Consider the following 16,781-nt stretch of genomic DNA (forward strand, 5'->3'; position numbering starts at 1 on the left):
AGAAATTAACTTCAATTAAGGCATGAGCACTTAATATCTGTATTTGAGGTATTAAGCCTTCAGAGGAGCCTGTTCCCAGCCTCTTGCCTCGCACCTTCCCCAGCATCTCCTCCTGTCCCCACCCAGCCTCATCTTCCCCTCATCCCTGCCCCCCTTGGGAAGGTGGCCCCAGCTGCTAATTTGCAGGGAAACGTGCAGGAACGTTGCGTCTTGGAGCTCTCGATCCCTCCCGGTGAATCTGACAGGGGGTTCAAAACTTGTTAAGAGGAGGCTGGTGGGAGGAAAAGCACTGACAGACAGTACAATCGCATAAGCTTCTTTTCCTCGGGAAACCAGGCTAAAAATAATACCCTGCAATTTGACAGCCTCAACCCAGGAGAGCCACCAACATGTTAGCGAGGGTGAGGAGCAGAGCCGGGATGGGTGCTGGCTTCCTCAGCGCCCAGCAGGTTTGAGGAAGGCACAGGGACAGCACCCACGAGCACAAAACCTCACCCTCAACCTGCGATGGCACCTGCTGCCGCCTGCCACGGCCACTCCAGACACCAAGGTTCCACCAGAGGGGACACAGGCACCAAGGATTTTGTGAGCAAAAGGGCTCCTGCAAGGTCCCCCAGCTACGTACCCACAGCTTGCACGGTTTCACCGCACTGCTGCTGCGTCAGGCTCAAAAAAAAAAAATATGCTGGTTTACAGCCCAAACCCACGTTCCATCAATGCAAGAGGGAAAACTTGCTGTCACAGCCACAATTCCACATCCTGCTCCGGTGATGGAGGAGTGAAGCCTTTGGTAGTAATTGCTATGCACGGGCAGGGGGAAGAGATTCTGATAGCTTTTATTATCAGGGTATCCAGACGTAAAACGAATGCCTGCAATATTTATATATGTCATCACTTAGAGTAAGTAGCCTGATTTGTCAAACGGAGACAAGATTCGGGGATGTCAATTAGGAGGAGATGGAGGGCGAGGCAGGGGAGAAACCGCACGCAGGATTCATCAGATGCTCTATCCCAAATGTCAGCTACAAAACCACAAGTGGCTTTGGCTGGTGAAACACAGCCAGAAACGCTGGAGAAAGGGTGAGGGCAAGGCAAAGGGTCCTGCTTTGAGGTCAGCCCTCTGCCCTCGGGGTGGGTGTGGGTGCTGGCTGGGAGCCCACAGAGCTCGGGGAGCAGGAGGAAAGGGAAGGTTTCCTTTGACCGCCCTCTAATGCCAGGTAGAGGGAAAAGGGATGGGTGCTGGAGGACATGGCAGGGAGTAAGGCAGCAGCACATGGGAGCAATCCCCACAAGGAGGTGAGAGATGCTGCCATAAGCCTGATAGAGCCCAAGAACACACCAAGGCCTGAATTGCCTCGGTGTACACCCTCACAGGGTATTTTAGGCCACTGTTACTTGCAGGGATCCCCCTTTTTCCTCAGAAATCATTAGCCCTGCAGGGAAATGATGGACAAAAGTCTTGCTGAAGATTGAGGTGTCCTTCTCCTATAGGGTTAAGTCGTCCCACGTGTCCCATTAAAGCAGCATCACAGGGATGGGGGTAGAAGAAGGAGGAGACCTCCATGGAGTATCATCTTCCAGCCTGACAAAGCAGGATCACCCCAAAGCACTTCAGCCAGCAGCGACATTCAAGATAAACCAGGGAGAAGCATCTGGTTAAAGGTCCCTTAGAGATGCAATCACGTGTGATGTTGTTTGCTCATCAAGGCAAAGGAAGGACACTGCAAGAAGCACTTTTAAACAGTGAGAGCTTACTCCTCAGCCCAAAAAATTAGTAAGGATCAAGGCCAGGTTGGATGGAGCTTGGAGCAGCCTGGTCTAGTAAGAGGTGTCTTACTGCCCATGGCAGCAGGGTTGGAACTGGGTGGTCTTTAAGGTCCTTTCCAACCCAAACCATTCTCAGATTCTATGAATGAAATAACTAAAGTGTGTTATGTCACTGAAAACAGCCACCCAGGCAAGGTTTTGTTCTTCACCCTCTCAAGAGACTCATGACAGGCAACATCCTGAAATGTCAATACCCTACATGCTCTTTGAATCAATGGTAAAGAATTTATCCCGTGGCAAAGAGCTCCACAGGAGGAAGCCACAATGTGGGACTGCTGCAAAAACACAGCCTCAGAGTCTGCCTCCCCCTGGGAAGCAATGTCACATCTCAGGCAGAAAAATACCCAAAAAGACTCCCAAGAATGTCACCTGGTGCCAAAGTCACCATGAGGAGTCTTGCAGGAGAAGGAGCAAACCCCTAAGCAAAGCCAAGGGAAATGCTGACACTGGGATTCGTCTTGCTTAACTTAATAACTGCAGACACCTACATCTGAGCTACTCATTCTACACACCTGTCTCTCTGTAACGAAGAGAAATAGGCACTGTTAGGACACAAATCGATTTTAGGCGTCCACAGGAGCAGATAAAACCCGAGCTGAAAGAGCTTGTGCGGGGAAGTCGCAGCACTGACGTCCAGGCTGACTGTGGAGCGAATCCCTCCCAGCCACGAGACGGGGGACAGTGGCAGCAGCTGGCCTGAGAGCGAGATGTGTCTTCACAAGAGGAGAGCTGATGTCTGGAGACAGCCATGGCTGACAGGCGAGCGCCAACACCCTCCTCTCCGTCAGAGCCTCCCACCTCTGGGGACCGGCCAGGAGGGAACGGGGATGACAGACACATTAGCACCTTCTTCTTGTTGACAGCTTATTTTCGTCCGAGCTTTCTCGTCCTCCACTAATTATTTCCTTTTGATTTGGAGACTTCAGATGGAATGATGTGGCTGTGGCCTCCAGCTACTGTTGTGGGGCTGAAGAGGGGGAGAAAAGCCCTGAATGACAGGAGACTCAGAGAAGGCGGAGGCTCACTCTTGTCCTTGCATGCAGAAAGCAGGAATTTCTCTTTAGAGACTTTTGGTGCACATTTTTTGCCATGAGCGTGGTGAAACACTGGAAGAGTTTTCCCAGAGAGGTGGTGGATGCTCCGTCCCTGGGAATATTCAAGGTCAGGTTGGATGGGGCTTTGAGAAACCTGGTCTAGTGGAAGATGTCCCTGTCCGTAACATGGGGATTGGACTAGATGGCCTTTAAAAGTCCCTTCCAAATTATTTTATGATTCTATCAATCTTCAGGCCAGACCTGAGAGTTACAGTATGCTGCACTGAGTTTTGGGGCTGCACAGGTTTGGGACTGACTCAGGGAGACCAGAAAGGGTTGAGGTCCTACAGTAAAAGAGCACAGAGCAGGTACCCAAGGTGGGACAAGGAGGACGATGTCTAGAGGCATCCAAAAAGCAGCACAGACATATGCAGGGTAATCTAATGAGCATGTTTTCAACCCTGGAGGGCCACTCTACCCACTCAGGCCCCATGCTGGGCACAAAGCATAAATCTCGGCGATGCTTCTTTAAATTAATCCATGGGAAGAGACTCGCTAAGCAGCAGAAGGTCAGCGAGGGTGATTCAGACCAGTGGTTTGGAGAATTCTTATTCTGACCGATAACTGAAGCTCAGGAAGGAAAAGGGCACACGCTCACAGGAGAGGGAGTCGGTCTCTGCCGGGAAGGCAAACAGCCTGCACACAACCACAGCCCCTGTGGGGTGTGAAATGCTCTCTCAGCCCCGGCTCCAGCATCACTGGCAGCACTGCTTATCCTGCAGATCGCAGCTTTGGGGTACCACCAGCCAGCAGCCATGAAGATTAACTTGCTGCCTGCTCCCAAACCGTCAAGGCACACACAGGACAGTGAGAAAGCGCCTGAGGGAAGGGCCAGCAGCCCCACATCCCTCGTGTGATGTGAGCCGGGCTGAAAGGCCCCTTCTCTCCACACCCTCCTGGCCAGTGGAGTTGCAGTGACCCGAGGCACCAGTGCACTCACAGCACATGGGGACCAACGTGGGGCCAGGCAAGGCACCCTCAGGGCACGAATCCTCCACCCGCTTGGAGCTTCCTCAAGTCCATACATTTGTATTAAATGGTCTGTTAGAGATTTGCCGGTAGTTTTCAAGCTCTGACAGCCCTGTTTTTTATTTCAGTTGCCTTTAAGCCACCTCGTGGAATTTTCATATATAAATATGGAAATATGCAAAACCCCGCAGATTTATAGGATCTGACACTGTGGTTTAAATGAATCCCCCATGATCTTGTCTTCTGCTCATGCCCCCTCCTACAGCACCCCTTCCTCTGGTCTCTGGTGCAGCCGCTCCATGAGGAGTGGTAATCCTTCCCAGGCAGCTCCAGAGCTCCATGCCTTCCTCTGCCTCCCAGCCTACTAATCTCCCGTCATTTACATAGCTGGGATACAGCTCTGCTCCTTCTCTCCCACATCCCTGGAAGTGTCCAAGGCCAGGTTGGACGGGGCTTGGAGCAACCTGGTCTAGTGGAAGGTGTCCCTGCCCATGGCAGGGGGTTTGATCCAGATATTCCCTTTAAGGTCCTTCCAACCAAAACCATTCCATGGTTCTGCGATGATTCTATGATTCAGTTTTGAGCTGGACAGGGCAAGGCAGACCTGGGAATACAACTACAGTTGCAGGCAGAGGAGAATCCACACTGTGCAGCTGCAGGAAAAGCCTTGGTCAGATCCTGTGTGGCTCCAGAGAAGACGGATCCAAGACAAAAATCTCTTGGGCATGCGAGTTGCATGCATCCACAGGGAAAAGACTCTTCTGTCTACAGCTCCCACTCCAGGAAAGCCCTGCCATCACTTTGGGGTTAAATCAAAAACTAAAAGCTCTGTCTGGCACCACATTTTTGCTTCCTGCCTGGCTGTGCTGGAGGATCACGAGGGAAAAGCTGACTGGAGGGGGAATTGGTCCCACAGCTGTGATGGGAGCCAAGGGCAAGCTGAGCTTTCTTTACCCTCAGTGAGACAGAAAAATGCAGCATGTCCCTGGGGATGCAGGCCCTTGGCACGGGGTGAGGTCCTGGTAATTCTTTTGGACTGAAAACCACTCAGGGCCTGCTTGGAAAAATGCCTTTCCTCTTTTCCAAATTACTCCAGAGCAGCTGAGCGCAACAAAAACCAACCCCAAGCTCACAACTCTGAAAGCACAGTCCCCCTGGGCAGGGCTATGTGGATCCCCCAGAGAGGGGCACGACCAGGGGTTCCTCTGAGCTGCACAGCCATCCCACACGAATTAAAAATCTTGTAAAAAAATTATATAAATAAAGATTAAAGTAATGGTGGCCCATATGAGGCTGATGCTTCCCCTGGTTTAAATGAGTGAAAATCGATTAAAAAAACCAGAAAGTAATAACGTATGTTTGTTAGTAGAGTGTTAAAGAAAGTCAAATCAGTGACCTGGAGAAAATTGCTCCTTCAGTAAGTGCAACAAGAGCCGGTTAAAATCATCTTCCAGCAGCTATATATTTTCTTATAGGTGCCCCATATTCCCCCTGAATTCCAGCTTGTTTCACCAGCTCACTGCAGCACTGAGAAAGCAGCTGGAAAATAGCTGTGGCATCCTGTCGACCTCTGCCTCTCCCACTTGTTTTGAGAGAGAAATTGGAAGTTTGGCTCCTGAACAAGAGCTTGGTTTGTAAAGCTTTGAGGACACACAAGGAGGAAAGCCCAGAAGAGCTGGGACTGATTTCTTAAGCACAAGCACAAGCAATGCAGCCTTTGTTTAACAAACTGGGGAGCTGAAAACACAAAACATCTTTGCCTGGGAGAAGGCAGCACCACTTCCTCACCGAGTTTAGCATTTCTCCTCGACTATTTTGTATTTTTTTTTTCCTTTTGGCCTATTTTCTGCATCAAGAGAATTTCAATTTCCCTCCAAAAGCAACTTGATAAAGATCATAAGAAGATAAAAAAGTGGGGAAAAAAAGTGTTGACGCAGCTTTTCCTGAAGGAGATGCCTATAAACAGCTGTACTGGAGCATGTAATTCTTTCAGATAAAGCATATTTGTTATTTTCTAAGACACTTTAAATTTAAACACACAAGTTTGGTGTTAGGCCTGCACTTGGTTATCAGATTGACACATCCTGATTAACCAAGGAGAATTAACCTCTCAGAGTGCAGAAAAAGCTGATTATTTAAAATAAATCAAAGATTCTTTTCCAGTTCAGATCACACGGACAGTCAGTTATTTTAATGCATTTTTGGCTGCACACGTCCTGGCATCCATGGGTTTGCTAAGCTGTTCTGCCGGCAACTCCCTGCAAACCCTGAGCTTTTCCTGCACAGACCTTCAGCCAGAGCCTTTCCCCCTGCCAGGATTCACTGGAGGGAGGCTAAGGAAGGGCAAAGCATGTCGTCCTGGCTTGCCAGCCCCCAGCATGGTGTGCCCAAGCCTCTGCCACGTCCCCTTCACTCCTTTCTCAACCCCTTCCACCACCTCCCACTTCATCCCCGGCGTGAATCACACCACTCTCAACTCGTGACACCATTAGCTTTTGCTGTCACCAGAGCTGACAATTCAAAAGGCCCTGGAGAGCTGTCTGCAGAGACACAACAAATGAGATCTCTTAATTAACACCTCCCTTAACTAAATAAATTAATTTTATGCAGCTGATATGTCGCGTCTTCACAGTTTGAGGGTGACTGAGTAGCTGAAAACATCCCTCTCCTCAGAGCTATTGGAAGGACTTTTTTGCTTGACAGTGTTTCTGTAAACAATCCCTGCTCTGAGGTGGCTGTGGGTGTGTGTCAGGCAGTGAAAGGAGGGAGGGATACCTCTGGAAGCAGACCAGCTAGCATCCCTCTGCTCCAGCATCCCTCAGCACTTGGGCTTCCAGGAGAAACACCTCACCTGGACCAGGGTGGGGAAGAAACCCCTCTGCAACGGAAGAGATGTGAGATGTTGACTCTTGCATCCTGAAGTGGCTGCAGAGACCAGGCAATCCACCTCCTTCACTTCCCCGGAGCAACACCAGCAGCAGCTATGCCAAAGCATGGAGAAAAAGCCAGGATGCTTCACCTCTCAAGTGAAGGCCCCTGAACACAGTCTTGCAGTGAATGCTATAAAACCTAATAGCAAAGATTAAAACAGAAAGGACTTTGGCACATGAGAGTTGGGATTTCAGCCCTTGAACTAAAGGGTTGGACAAAGCAGACCCCACAACCTCACAAGCAGCTCCCAGCTTATATTTAAATGTGGAAGATGGCTACACATTGAGACTTCATATCCAGCATGGATCCTGATGTATCCATCACTCAGCCAAAGCACTAAGCATGGCATAGCTCAAATTTTATACCTACACACACCCTCATCTCTAAATCCACCTTTCCTTTCAGTGCAGCTGACGCACACATGTGCACACTGGCCTTTTCTTTCATCTCTTTTCCCTTCACTTTTCTCTCCCTTTTAACCCAACAAGCAGGGTCCTCCTTGGGAAGGAAGGAAGGAAGGAGAGCTGGGCTCTGGTCATCATGCCCACAACTTGTTTTCTATGAAGCAGCCACTGGTAACATGATAAAAGCCTCCTCTCTGCCCTTTGATGGCTGAGAAAAAAAAAAAAAAACAACCTGAAAGCTTACCACTAAAAAAGATATTCTCCTCCGGGTCTGAATCACCAGCACAGCTTTTGGTCCTTGAAGAAATGCAATAATCCAAGGGAACAGACTCAAGGCCAAAATCAGATTGTATTATCCAGGTTATCACCAGGGCGCCCTGCAGAGATGCAGCCAAGAATTATTTCCTCCTCCCTCTCTTTCGCCTGGTGGAGCATGACAGAGAGAAAGACTCTTGCTAGTTTTGTTGTTTTTTTTTTTTTAGGGAAAATAATTAGATTTTTCAAGAGGCTTGGATTGAAAATCAATTTCCCAATTAAAAAGCGTAAGGTTTATAGTTGGTGCACGATTTAAGTTGGGACTATTTGTTTGCCTTCTGGGACCAGTGCAAAACCCCCAAGCACCACCGTTGTCACTACTGGGACAAAAACTTTTAAAATAACCATTAAGGGAACTGTTTTCCTGCTCAAAACCAGTTTAAAGGAGGGGCAACAAAAAAGCCTATACCACATGAAACTGCAACGGGCAGCCAATATTGAAAGGTGTTATAAAGCAACATCTACCTTCTTCACAAGAGCAAGTAAAACAGTCTCCAACAAATCAGAGGTTGGTAGAGGTGAATTCTCTGATGCGTGCTAAGGGGCTGCTTAATTCTGAATTTCCCCCCTGAGGGGGTACCAACAGCACCTCTTCCTTGCCCAGCTCCTCTGCTCACCTCCAAAGGAATTGGTTCAAGGCTTAAACTCTCTTATCGCCCTCAAACAGAGCTTGACCTCTGCCATATTTGCAGCAAGTCCTATTACTTTGGGGTGATTCAGAGCTAGAAGCTGATTATTACAAGCCAGGAAGGAGAATTCTGACTTCTGTGGTGTTTACAGCTTTTATCACAGAAAAATCCACCTGCGCCAGCTATAAAACCAGATAAAATCTCCCAGCGAAGCCTGCTCTCCTCAAGATCCCACGTCACTAACAAGTCCCTGTATGCTCTGGCAGTGGCCCCCCCCAAAGCTGTAAGGCTTTTCTCCCGTTCAATCTGGCCTGTGATCCTGGCTTAGAGGAGCTCTAGAGACAACCTGAACTCTGCCAGCACAGCACATGGCCATGCTGACCAGGGTCAGAGCAAGTTGGATCAATGCTTCCTTCACCTCAGCATCAGCACGCACTCACAGCAAAGACCAAGGGGAGAAGGAAGAAAAGCAAGTTAAAAAAAAAAATTATATCTCTTTTTGTGTAGCAGGGGAGTTACTTTCACACTTAGAGCACAGGAAGCTCATTCATGGCGGTGCTTCACTTGCTCCCAGGCATCAGGGAGATTTTGTCTCTAGCTCCCAGGCATCAGGGAGATTTTGTCTCCTGCCACTGCAACATAATCACAGTCACAGAATCACAGAACACGCTGAGCTGGAAGGGACCCACAAGGATCATGAAGTCCAACCCTCAGCCCTGCACAGGACCATCCCCAAGAGCCACACCCTGTGCCTGAGAGGATCATCCAAACGCTCCTTGATCTCTGCCAGCCTTGGTGCTGTGACAACTGCCCTGGGGAGCCTGTTCAGTGCCCAACCACCCCCTGGGGGAAGAACCTTGTTCTATTATCCAACCTAAACCTCCTCTGGCACAACTTCAGGCCACTTCCTTGGGTCCTGTCCCTGGTAGATGTTGGTCGGTGAAGCCAACAGTATTCCAGAGTGTGACATCCATCCAAGCCCATTCTGAGGTGGATGGGGTTTACTACCATAAGAAAATGCTGACTGCTTCCTCTAGGAAAGGGCTGGGCAGTGGGGAACTGCCTAGGCCAAACACCAGCAGGGAGGGACCTGAGCCGTTACGAGAGGGAGGTGTGGGGAACGGGAAGGAGACACTTGAGGAGCACCAAGGTGAAGACACAAGTTGAAGAACAGGAATTACAGGAGGTGGCCCAAAGATAACTTGGAGGGAGGATTGGTAGTAGAGTAAGGAGCAGTGCTGAAGGAGCTGCAGGAGCCCGAGGGTGAGGAGATGTTGGAAAGCCATCACAACAAAGCCAGGGTCATTAGAGGAGGAGTGCCAGGGGTTGGCACCCGAAGGAGATGAGACTGCACACAGCCTCAAAGGCTTTTAGGGTTTCTCAGAGCCCTGGTGCCACCAGAGAGGATTTGATGAGCTGAGATAAAATCCCTCACTTTGCATTTTAAAAAGTGTCTATCTCCTGCAGCCCAAGAGGGAAGAGGGGGGGGGGGGGGAAAGTGCAACCCCCTCATACAAACTGCAGCGGAAGGAAGGAATTGAGAAACGTGCAGAACCCCAAGCTTGACTCACAGCTATTGATGGAAATTGAGTTTGCCTGCAATTGTCTCCTTCTCACAGTTTTTTCCCTCTCCCAGCCCATCTTTTGGTCTTTCTCACCCAGAGAACCACTAATTCTAGTGGACCCATTTCACCAAAGCTTGAAAAGACAATGGAGCTCACTAGGAGGAGCTTTCCCTCCAGGTAAGGCACCCCTCCTTTTCTCATCTTCTTGAGGGAAGGGCTTAGCTTGTCTTGGTCCCACCTAAATCCCAGGGCCAGAAGAAGCTGCAATGAGTCCAGTAGTCATGACCAAGCTCAGCTTTTTGATCATGATGTTCCTCCAAACAAAGAGGGACGATCCTCTGCCTGCTGAAGAAGGAAGAGTTTCTGGTTTGGAATTTTTACAAAGCTACTGCTTCCACAAGAGAGGGAGATATTCATCAAAGTTCACTTTTCAGTGGAAAAAACCTCCCCAAGATAACCTGGAGTTCCAAGGGGAAATAAGCCAAAGGACAAAGCCGTGTGGGACTGCTGGAGGGCACGAGAGCTCAGGCAGCACATCACCGCCGTTTGGATGCCCTGAGATGACATTATCACTTTTATCCTCAGCTCTCCTTTCCAATTCCCAGAGAGTGAAGTGAAAGAAGAAGTTTTCTGAGGGCCAGGCAAGCACAAAGTGCACTTTGACAGCACTACCTACACAGTGCCTGATGCCTGTACTCATTGGGACAGCTAAAAGCAGCAGGGATAACCCCAAGAGAGGCATGGGAAGACCATGGAACACACAGTGTCTGAGGTTGCAACACTACTGGTGTGGTGCCACTCACTCCCTCCACTTGAGATGGAATTAGCCCCTTTACTTTACAAGACACAAACCCATTTGCTGCCCCACTGTCACCCTCTCTCTCCCTCCCCAAGTCATTCTCGACTCTCAGCCTTACTGGCTTCTTGAGGACTGCGTTTAGAAGCTCACGAATTTCTTTTCCTTCATTTTAAACAGTTTTTAAAACCTAATTTTTGCTTCCCTGCTGTCTTCATGGACACGCCTCAGCTAAAAATGCGGCTTCAATGACATATCATTCATCCAGGGCCTGAGAGGGAGCAAAGAAACTGTTCACTCACTCCACAAAGAAGCATAAGGAAAGCCAATATTCCCTCCCATTCCTGCTGTTCCATTAAACTAATTTTATGCATGAGGTGAGATTGCATCTTTCCTAAAAATAATAATAATAGTAATAATAATGAATACATTTTTCTCCAGTGACAGCATCAGTGATGAGGTTTTGCTTTACCACAAAGTAGACATTTCTAGAGAGCACATGTAGAAGCTGTCTGGTTAAAAGTGCTCCAGGAATGGCCAGAATTAGCAGCTGAAGGAATTTATGAAGCTTTCTGGGTTATTCTGGAGCAGAAATTTTAAGGAATCACACACTATGTGAAAGATATACACAAACCTGTTTCCAAAGCAGTGCCCTTCTGAGGGCAAATCGATGACTGGAGGATCCACAACTGGATTGAGAGAGCAAACTAAGACCACTGAAGGAGAGATTCACAGGTAGTAACTTTATGAAGGATTATGCTTAAATGAATCCACAAAATGTGACTCTGGACACAGATGCCAGATAGCACCCTATGGGGGAAAAAAGGATATCCAAAGTGAGTAGGGAAATCTCCAATCCCCACATCATCTGCAGAGAGCTTGAGGGTGATTCCACTCATTCCTTCCAAGCCCCAAACCCCTGTTGTAATGAGGAAGGGGACATGGGAAGATAAGTAGATAAATCAAGTACTTGCAGAGGTGCCAAGAAATGCAGAAGCAGCTTTGGAGAGAGAGCAAATCACGAGGAGACATCTCAGGAGAGAGTCTGTCTGTGCCATGCAAGGAGAAGGACGGAGGAAAAAAGCTTTTAGCACCTGTTTGCTTGCACTTATAAATAAGAAAAGAGGCAACTGCAGTTAGAAAGGACAGTAGACACCAATCTCTCCTTGAATCCTGGTTGCTGTCCCCTCTGTGAACTCCTCACTTCATGACGGCTGCAGCTGCAGGAGGAGGGAAAAGGCAAAGGAATCACATCCCGCTTCCTAACGGAGGCGGGCACGGAGGAGGCACAGCTCTGATCACACATGCAGACACATTTCCCAGAAAGGAAAGATGAGAAACATATCACCTATAATTAGAGGGCAAGAGTTGTAAATACAGCAGTGAAATTAAAAGCGGAGGTAAGTCCAGAGCGGAAAAGCAGAGCTTGAACACACTCAAATCTCCATCCCAGCTGCAGCGTTTGACCAGCCCTTGGACCTGGTTTGCACTGCCATGGCACTCAGAATTCCCAGCCAAAGGACTTCACACATCCACGATGATGGTGAGGGCTTAGCTAACAGAGCAATCCTGAGCATGCAGCCCCTCGTGCCAGTGGGAGACGGGAAAAAACCCTTTTCCACAAACAGCGATGGAGATGCCTACCCCCAGGATTAGCTTCCAGGGCTGGATACGTTTAGCATGGATGACAGAGTGCAATTATTGTAGAGCTGTTACAAGCAAGGTTACAGACACCGTGGCCACTGATGAAAGCACTGAACATGCTGTGCTAAGGAGAGTGTCTTGCTATTTACAAACCAGCACACAAGGTCAGGGAGCACAGCTCCCTTCAGCCAGAGGCCACAATAAAACTGCTGTTTAACACTAAAGGATGCCCAGACCACCTTTTCCCCCTGCCACAGGGTGCCCTGAGCACACAAGTCTTTCTATTAGGTGGTTATGATCCACAGCTGTGACCTCCACACCTCACCAAAGAAGTCCAGCCAAATTGATAAGGTCCACATCAGCTCGCCCGTCCTCCTTGGAAGCCCAGTGTCACTTGGCTTTGCATCGTCTATCAGGAAAAGCCAGTGAAGAGAGCAAAGTCCTGAATAATAACAAGCAATAAATAAAGGGAGAAATGTAGCAAAACAGTTGGCAAGCCCAGTTCTCTGGTCACAAGATGGACAGAAGGCCACTGCAGCACACACAGCAAGTTTTTGGTTTTCCCTCTCCTGTCGGGCACTCCAGAAGTCTGTATTTTCTCCTGTAGGAGAAAGTTAAGGGTGTTGGCACCCTCTGGCTGTGCTTTAGACTAAAGATACTCCCAACACTAACTCCTCACTCCCACTCGAGGGTGAGACAGAGCTGGAAGACTTCAGTCTCTGTGTTGTGAAGATACACCCATAACCTCTGCTCATCAGGAGACCCAAACAAAGCTGTGCCAAAGACTCGACACCACACTTGCAAAAGGCACTAAACACAACCAGTGCTGGATGAGCCAACTTCCCTGTTGATGCCTGGTTTCAGCAGAGATGAAAAACCACCTCTGACAGCCCAGCAAGCGTGGCAGTGAAGCTGTGGAGCAATGCCAAGGCACCGTGACCTCCAAGTCCTGCTGAGGAGACCAGCGGGACTGGGAGCAGCCGACCGCAGGCAGCAGCAGTCCCGGCTGGAGTCAGCCTCCTGGCTAATTCCACTAGCATGCGGAGAGAAGCCACACCATCAGCTATTCCCCAAGTTATTTTTAGGACCTGATGACTTTCCTGGAAGCATGCCATGGCAGCGGGTCACAGGGATGACTGCAGGAGGGACGAGAGTGGCCCCTCTGCCAGCACAGCACTGGCAGCAGTAGAGGTTTGAAAGGGTCGCTGATAAACACCTGAGTGTACCAAGGGTGAACTCCAGCTGCAATCCCTCCATCCTCCTCCTCTCTTTCCCCTCTCACCTGTGCAACAGCAGCCAGTGCCAGCCCCAGGGCTTCCCACTGCCTGCTCTGTCCCCACACAGCCTGGAGGGATGAAGGGCTGGCAGCACTGGCACACTAATGCTTCATCTCAAGGCCATGGACGAGAGTCCATAACTGTTACTGAACAGGGAGACCTGGAGACAGAGCCTTGCCCTTGGAATGGGATAAAGAAAACAGCCAAAAGCCTCACAAGTTGGGTCCCGAAGTGAACTGGCACCTCCCAGGCAAATGGCACCCACCAGTCGGGGTGACCACTGCCCACAGCCCTGACCAACACCTAAGCTGCCTTGGTATCTCCTAGACTGCTGCTGGCCATGAAGAGAAGGAGCTCAACACTTCAAGAGGGATTAGGCTGAAAATTAATGACATTTTCCTTCATGCTGCCAGATAGATGCACCAGAGAGGCGTGAAGGAAGGCAGCTCCAGCTGCCAGGAATTCAGCCTGGTTTTCCACCTCATCTAACATGTTCCCCCCAAAACAGCCTTGGAAGCAATGCATTAGGACAATGACAGTGGGAAGAGGAGATGAGAACTGGACTGCCCACACATGGGAGAGCGGCGGGAGGTGAGCACAGCGTTGCCTTTGGGTTTGAGTAACCACAGAATATTTGCTCTCCACCTGCACTCAGGGGAAACACTCCTGTGTACGGCACAGCAGGGCTTGGCTGGTGAAATCTTAATGCTGAGGCACCCTGACTGAGCAGAGCCAAGGTAAAGCTAAATAAATAAAGAGAAGGTGTGAGAATCTCAATATTCCTTTTGCTGCTTTAGAACCCAAATCAACAAAGGCAGGAATTGAGAAAAAAAATGGGATATGCAGCACTTTGAAGTCATTCTATGATGCACGAGACAAAGGGCTTTTTGGGGGGAGAATAACACACAGCCCAACTGCCTCATACTTGACTTTATAAGGTTTGACCTTATCTGATAAGAGATCAGAAGAAGTATAATTCTGACAACAATAAATCCACCTTGGGGCCATATCCTATGGGTTCACAGAGGTGGTGAGGGGCTGGAAGGAGCAAGCAGAAGTTCTGCAATTTAAATTCTTACCAATTCACCCCCATTAAAGTCTTGCCCCATCAAAGAGGAGTTTGAGCAGTCCCACCCCATGCTGTGCCCATGATGTCACTCACCCCACTGCTGAGATCTGTCCCTGGGAGCACCACATAGCTCAGGAGCTCACAGCCCAGATCCCTCCCTGAGGGTGCCAGGGAAACCACAATCAAACCGAGTGTTCTGCAGAGCTGACTTCTCTCAGCTGGGGACGCCCACAGCCCTTCCTCAGTGACCCATCCATGAGGTCTGAGCACCTGGTTGCCCCCCAGCATGGAGGGAAGCCCAGCACAGCCCAGAGAATTCCCACTCTGCTGAGAAATTCCTCATTTTTATCGTTCCATTAATGATTTATTCAAATTTACCTGCATGCCAATTATACGTCAAAGCATTAAGAGAATAAAAAACCTTGATATGTGTAAACTGTTGCTTACTAAATTAGTTTGGTTGGTTGTATTGTTTAGGATTATTTTTTTTAATGCATTCTGATCCCATATCTGCTCTACTTTGCTGCATGAAAAAAAAGAGCTGATAAGAATGAATCTAAAACCTGCAATAACGACAGAGAAGGGGAATAGAGTTTTACAGAAGATGGGCATTAAGGGGGTTAGAAATGCACGTTTTTAAGGCAGCAGATTAGGAAACAAGGTGAAGCATCACAGCAAAGGGGTTTTATTTTGGCTGCCTTGAACTTCCACATGCCCCCCACCTCCCGAGCTTCCCCATGTGATGAGATTGATCCCGATAACTAAATATATAACTGAAATTAAACGAAGGCGGTGTAAAGTTCAAACAGATGCACTTGCTAGTCCCTTGCCAGAGCTGTGTGCATGCAGAATGGGAGCGTTGGCACCCAGCTTTGCTCCCTCATCAAGAGGAATTGTTGGAATATCTGATGGAGCACGTATAAGGCTCAGGCTGGTTAAGCAGTGACAGTCAGGGAATATGAATGAACACAAGAGTTTTTAAAGGCCTTAGAGGAATTAGGTGCCCAAAACACACACAGGCAGGCATTTAATTCCCCTGAAAACCCAGTATTTCAACTACCTTGCTGAAAAGATCTCTTTAGATAATCCGGAAAGCTGACATAATACCCAACAAAAGTTTTTAATTTTCCTTTTTTTGTTAGATTCAACATTATGATTCAGTTGCAGGAGGAATTTGGTCTTAGCCTTCTCCTCACAAGGCCTCCAAGCCTTTTGGGAAGTTTCAAGGTGCATTTCCTAGTCATTACGGTCATAAATGAAGAAAAACTCCAGTCTAGTGGAATGGGTACAGCCTGCAAGCAGAGAAATCACTTTTCTTCCTCACACCCACTCGCATCCATCCACTGCCCATGCTTTTAGCAAAAAGTCAACTTAAACACTGCACCATTGCTGCACCTAAACCAAACAGAAGCATCCAATCTCATGAGCCAAGAGCATCACTGGTGCCCTCCTGGAGACACTCCTGTAGACAAGGGTGAGCTCAGCGACCTCACTGCCCCATCCCCTTCGCAACAGTGTGAGGGAAATACCAGCAAAGGCACACAAAAAGCCAGTGAGGTTGTTACAAAGCATCTCTTGTTTCCCAGCCCTAGAAAGAGCTGTGCAAATGGGATATCTCCCAGAGCTCAGACTGCAAACTACTGCCATCAGCCTCCTGAGGCTGCTCAGCATCCACAGCTCCCGATACTTTGGAATTCCCCAAAGCCCTTCTCCATCAGTGGGAAAGTTATTTTCAGGGCCATATTGTGCCAGGGCTGGAAACAGGCTCTGATTACCATTTTATGCCTGTTTAACCCAAGCAGGAAATATCAGTCCAACACTCCAAGGACTCTCTTACCTGTGTGGGGTTTGGCAGAGACACCTTGGTTGGAGGACACCATCTGCCCCCGTCTGGCCTCCTCCGTGCAAGAAGGACAAATGGACAAAGAGGGATTGGACACAGAGATTTTTTAAAAAAAAAATTTCAAAAGCACCAAGAATCCTGCAGGCTCCTGACCATGTGGGGAAGTTATTACTGTTAGAAGAAAGCCACCTGCATCAGAAGGGAGCGAAGCCAGCAACTGAGATACATATCAGGCAACAGGAAGGAGGGTGGGACGTGATGAGAATTGGCATAAATATGAGGCTGAGGCAGAAATCATAGGAAAATAAGGGAAGAAGAATGAACGTAGGGCTGCATGGCATCCCTGGGTCATTGGATCCGGCCCTCCTGCAAACTCCTGCTAAAAGCAGGAAGGGTTTCATCCCCCTCTATTCCCACA

At 48.8% G+C, this 16,781-nt stretch overlaps 1 long non-coding RNA gene across 1 annotated transcript in view; it reads right to left on the bottom strand.

The window, feature by feature from the left end:
* The window catches only part of LOC113955476, a 29,047-nt gene extending 14,216 nt beyond the window's left edge, over positions 1 to 14,831 (bottom strand). Inside the window, exon 1 of the long non-coding RNA XR_003530576.1 lies at positions 14,614 to 14,831. This is a non-coding gene — a long non-coding RNA (uncharacterized LOC113955476). The remainder of the gene's footprint in view (positions 1 to 14,613) is intronic.
* Between the last annotated feature and the right edge of the window lie 1,950 nt (positions 14,832 to 16,781).

This window comes from Corapipo altera, unplaced genomic scaffold (genome assembly GCF_003945725.1).
Source record: "Corapipo altera isolate COAL_440 unplaced genomic scaffold, ASM394572v1 133, whole genome shotgun sequence".
Lineage (NCBI taxonomy): Eukaryota > Metazoa > Chordata > Aves > Passeriformes > Pipridae > Corapipo > Corapipo altera.